Source organism: Saccostrea cucullata, unplaced genomic scaffold (assembly GCF_032062105.1).
Source record: "Saccostrea cucullata isolate Sc308-1 unplaced genomic scaffold, CSIRO_AGI_Scuc_v1 ctg10879, whole genome shotgun sequence".
Taxonomy (NCBI): domain Eukaryota; kingdom Metazoa; phylum Mollusca; class Bivalvia; order Ostreida; family Ostreidae; genus Saccostrea; species Saccostrea cuccullata.
Genome location: NW_026941134.1, coordinates 121496 through 127495, shown reverse-complemented (window position 1 = coordinate 127495; position 6000 = coordinate 121496).

The window sequence follows — 6000 nt, the reverse complement described above, 5'->3', positions numbered from 1 at the left end:
AGCGTATCTGTTCTTCTGTCGGTTGCAGATTGAATAGAGATCTTCATTATTTCAGTCCTTACTTTTTCTGTCCTCTTGGTTCAAACACAATTGGATCCTTCTGAGCGGAATTATTTCTCTATCAGCAATTGTCGCAGTATATATAAGACAAATTTATTATGCAGTGACGTCATTTGAATTTCGATATTTAAGAACTTTTAAAAGAAGCTTCTGGAAATTAAGATGATCATATTCAAATGCAATTTGCGAGTGTACTGCGCATTATAGTGGGTATATCTGCACTTCTTCTTCATTAAAGGATTAATGCAACAAGTGTTTTGACATTTTATCATGGCTAGTCGACTTTTATGAGCTAAGATTTTTTCAGATCTTGTACCTTTTGATGTAACAAAAAGTTATTAAAAGGGACATGCTGTATGTAATGATAGCATGTCTCAATTTATTGTTAGTATGTCGCATGAATTTATATAACTAAGATTCACACGTCCCAGTTTTTTTAACCTGCAATTAAAGGGAAAGAGTCTTTTAAAAGATAAAAAACAGAAAAAAAATTGTTTTTAAAGAGATTTATTTATTCAAGAAATAGATTTTTAGATTCTTTGTCACAACCATTTCAACAGTCCTGCAAAACAATGATTCAAATAAATTACCCGATACAAGTATTATCGGCAGCATTGCACTACTGTGGATTTCAACTGAATGTATTCCTTGAAATTTACAAAACGTTGATCGAAGATCTAAGTTTTGAAACAATAGGGCTACAATATATCAGTAATTGTGGTCCTTTAGTTTTCATTTAGCCTTATATAATTTGTACACATTAATGGCATATTTAATTGTGTTTTAAAATAAATAGACTAGAAATAACAAATAGAGATTTAGAGACAGTAGACATTACCTATAGACTCTTTGTGTACAATGAGAAGAAAACAAGAATATAAACGTTTACATTTGTGGATTAAAAACCCATATCAATTAAAGAGTTCCTCCTATCTCTACTCATTATTTAACACTGTAAAACACTTTGTTATATGTATTAAGTCTTATGTCATTAATCGGAAAGGAAATCGACAACTTTTTGTAGGGAAAAAAACCAAGCCCAGCCCTATCGGTTAGATGTCTGTTTATATTGGCGTGAACCTTTCAATGTCAATGCGGAATTTTTTGAAATATATCTTTAAGAGTACAAAAGAAATATTTGCCTTGGAAGCTAAAAAAATCACAGGAAGAAACAAGACCTTTCAGTTAAAATTGAAAGGTGCCTTTCAGTAGCTTTTCAGTGGCCATTCAGCCACTGAATGGCACATACATTTCAGTGACCTTTCAGTTGCCTTTCAGTCACATTTCAGATACCTTTCAGTCACCATTCAGCGGACACATTTCCGTCAACTTTCAGTGGCCTTACCATCAACTTTCAGTGACCTTTCCGTCTTCTTTCAGTGACGCTTCCGTCGACTTTCAGTGACCTTTCTGTCGTCTTTCAGTGACCTTTCTGTTGTCTTTCAGTGATATTTAAGTCTCAATTTAGCATTTTTTTCACTAGCGTATTATTTTATAATCAGATATTTTTCCTTAACAATTAAGCAATATTTTGAATAAAGATTTATTATTGCGCAGGTAGGTTAAGGTTACAACCAAATATTCTACTTGCTTATATGATATGACGTCATAGTAAGCTCTATGACGTGAAGTTAAGAGATATCAATTTCTTATAATCTATATCTAAGATTGATTTGAGGTCGTAAAATTTAATCTAAATATGCAGAGGCATTATATAAACAGAACTTTGTCGTTTCTGGGTCTCTGTAGTTATCACAGGGGTTAAATACCAAACCCGTGACGTCATAACTGTTGATCATGCAGGAACAGAGTGAAAGTGAAACGTAACGAAATTCATTTTTAAACAAACACAAGAAATCGGAGTTTAAGAGCATTTAGAATGAATATCATGTGTGATTTATGTGGGAATAAAGCTTATGAATAAGGTATGGTAATATACTTCTACAATTTCTTCGTAAAATTAAAGCAGGGAGGGTGTTTACTTGCCGATCAGCCTTTCCTCTGTCGTTCGTAACAAATAAGATGCAAAAGTTCAACACTACGCCGCACACTTTGAAACTTAATTTTTGTTTCTATCTAAAGTTCTTATTCTATTGTTTTTGGAAGGTGCTGCTAGAATCGTATGGTTTACTGGAATTAATGCATTTTTTTTCGATGTTATGAAGAAAATGTAAAAAATTTGGGAAGGTTTCGTCAGAAAGTGTTCAATAATTATTTCTGTGATAGGACAGTAGGATTCTAGCAGCACTTTTCATGGTACAGAGATGTTTTTACATAGTTATTATTACAAATTGAAATTAATTATCCCCGGGGTAGTGTTGAACTTTTCACTTTTTCATTAAGGCATATTTTCTAATTATAGACGTCACGTGGTGACGTCGTGGTGAAGTGCTGCATGTAGTATAAGTCCCATTGAAGTCTATAGAATGTATAATTATAACAAAAGTTTTATGCTCGACTTTTCCGATTTATTAGTGTTAGATAATAATAAAAAAGTGTTAATTCGCCGAATTCTGGTCCATGTGCTGCCTTAACGTACCCGCGTGAATCTTAATTGTGTTTTTTTTTTACTTATCGTGATCAAATTCGGGTACCTAAAAATATTTCTAAGTAATTATTATAATTTTATAAAATGTGTGAGACTTATTCAAAATGATTTTTAATTTTCTAGTTACATTTAGAAACAAAAATTCTTCAAGTGATAAAAAATGATGTTCCGATAACCGATTCAAAATTTAAATAAATGCATAACATTCTATAGTGCTTATACGTGTATTTTTTCATGGAAATATATAGTTTTGATTGATGAGACACAATTTATATTATTTAAACCATTTCTGGAAGATCGCAAGTATTACTGATCAATTTCGTTTCTTAATTATGTCATTGTCAAAACTGCAGGATATTTAGTTTTTGAAAGACATTATTTTAAATTCATTTTTAATTACAAGATTAAATAAATCGTTTATAAATGCCTCTTGTAGAAAAAAAATATAGTAGATTTTAGCTTTCTAAATGATATTGATTTAATAAAATCATTCTACTAAGTTTCTAGATAGAGAATTTACAAAGATCTTAAATCTTTGACACAGGAACAGGTGCTGGTCTCTGATAATTGTCATCATCCCGATAGGAGATGTGTAATTAATTAGTCTGTCCCCAAAATCCGCGCAACTAACATAGAATATACAAAAGATATACAAGATATATACACATCGCAGCTCCTCGATACAACAGGTGAACTGATTGTTCCATCGATTTCTATAAATTAATTGATTTTAAATCCCCATTATTCAAAAAGAAGTCGTACCGTAATCGATAAGGTCGCGGATATCTAAGCAGGAGACCAGGGTTCGATTCTGGGCATGGGAGCAATTTTTTTTTACTTGTATTATTTTTTTTTCCTATTTTTTTATTCGGAATTAGATACATTTAATGCTACTATACCAGGAAAAAGTGAAATAAAATTTTTAGGTAAAAAAAATAAGCCGATAATTCAATAAAAAGATTCAACTGATTGATTACGGAAAGGTCACTGAAATGTATGTGCCATTCAGTCGACTGAATGGTAACTGAATGATCACGGAAAGGTCAAGGGAAAGGGTCTTTTAAGTGACCTTTCAGTGACCATTCAGTGGCCATTCAGTTACCATTCAGTCGACTGAATGGTGGATTTTCATCCTGTGAATGTTAGAGTCGGAGCATTTTAGCCAGTGGGTGGGGATAGGGCAATTATTACAACAAATCTTTAAGGATTCTGGTGCGTCTTGTACCATGTGGGATAACAATAGCGAACAAAATGAACATCATTTTATGAATTATCGTAAATACAGGGTGCGAAGAAATACATCTCTTAACACCTCACTAAGATATTATCAGTAATAATTTAATTTTATTTGTATTCTCGCCTCTCATTGGTTGATTTCCAAAAAGGAAAGCATAACATTTTGTATAATCTGGTTTGGTATGGGGACACACCCCCTTGACGACCAGCTTAATCATCATATCCATGCAATCCCCTCATTTCCAGTCCTCGGAATCCATGGAAAATTTCAGATTTAATAAATGTACCTTCAACTTTAATCAATAACTCGTTCTTACCTCATGTAAACAAATATCATGGCTGCTAGATCTATGTATCAGTCATTACCTCCCCTCGCTTCAAATCACTTCCGTTACTACGGTTGTATTATTGCGCGGTAAATTTGAACTTATAAAAAGCAACACAATTTTACATCAAAAGTTGTTTAATTATTTTAAAATTAAATTATAAGGAATGACTGTAATTCTTGGACATAAAAGTATCGAATAATCTGGTTTGGGTCAGTTTACGCTTTTTTATAATACGCTTCGCGGATTATAAAGCGTAAACTGACCCAAACCAGATTATACTCGATAATATGGCCAAGAATTACATTCATTCCTTAATTGAAGGAGAAACTTAAAGAGTACTGTGGAACAATATATTCGACAAGTTGTGTGAATCAGATGTTGATACTAAAAACATCCAAGGACCCTTGGGAACATTCGAAATCAAAATGTTACCAAAATCAACATGCAGTTTAAGATTTACGACTTTTCAACTTTATACACTCTCACTTTTTTGACTTGGTTGCGCCCCCGATCCCCCCCTCCCTCCCTCCAGAACAATTCCTTGCTCTGTGCCTGTCTATATGACTGAAAATGTTTTTTCTGGGACGTAAAACAATACAAAAACAGCCAATCAGTGTTTTGAATTTACACCCAGAATTCGAATGTAATCTAAGACTGACTATTTTTTGCATTTTGCACTTCAAAATTTCATGTTAAAAATTTTCACTTATATTGAACACATTACAAAAAGTGTCATCGTAAACGGAAATGACAGCATGGAGCTGACTCTTATACGTCTATCTAAGAATAAAAACACTTTATTGTAGAGTAAGAATCCCCAGCTTAATCCAATTGCCAAGGATCTGTTATCATATCATTTCCCCTAGACTTATTTTATTTCTTTGTCTTCTATATGTATTCTATCATTATTTCTTTGTATGTTGATCGTAGGGAATATATTAAATCAAAAATTGTCTATTTCATAAATATTTAGCATTAATTGCGATATTTGCAATTTGCAGATGCAGTTGCAGAATGGATCAAGATCTTCATTATTTCAGTCCTTACTTTTTCTGTCCTCTTGGTTCAAACACAATGGGATTCTTCGGAGCGGAATTCTTTCTCTATCAGCGATTGTCGCAGTATATATATGCAACTTATTATGCAGTGACGTCATTTGAATTTCAATATTTCAGAACTTTTAAAAGAAGGTTCTGGAAATTTAGATAATCATATTCAAATGCAATTTGCGAGTGTACTGCTCATTATAGTGGGTATATCTGCATTCCTTCATCATTAAAGTATAAATACAACAAGTGTTTTAACATTTTTTTCATGGCTAATCGACTTTTATGAGCTATGTTTTTTCCAGATCTTGTATATCTTAATGCAACAAAAAAATTAAGAATTATTGAAAGGGAAGTGCTGTATGTATGACAGCATGTCTCCATTTATTTATAGTATGTCGGATAAATTTATATAGCTAAGATTCACACGTCCAAGTTTTCTTTAACCTGCAATTTAAGGGAAAGAGTCTTTCAACAGAGAAAAACAAGGAGAAAAAAATGTATTTCAAAGAGATTTATTTATTCAAGAAATAGATTTTTAGATTCTTTGTCATTACCATTTCAACAGTCCTGCAAAAACAATGATTTAAATAAATTACCAAATACAGGTATTATCAGCAGCATTGCACTACACTGGATTTTAACTGAATGTATTCCTTAAAGATCTAAGTTTTGAAACAATAGGGCTACAATATATCAGTAATTGTACTCCCTTAGATTTCATTTAGGCCTATATAATTTGCACACATTAATGGAATATGTTTTTGTGTTTTAAAATAGA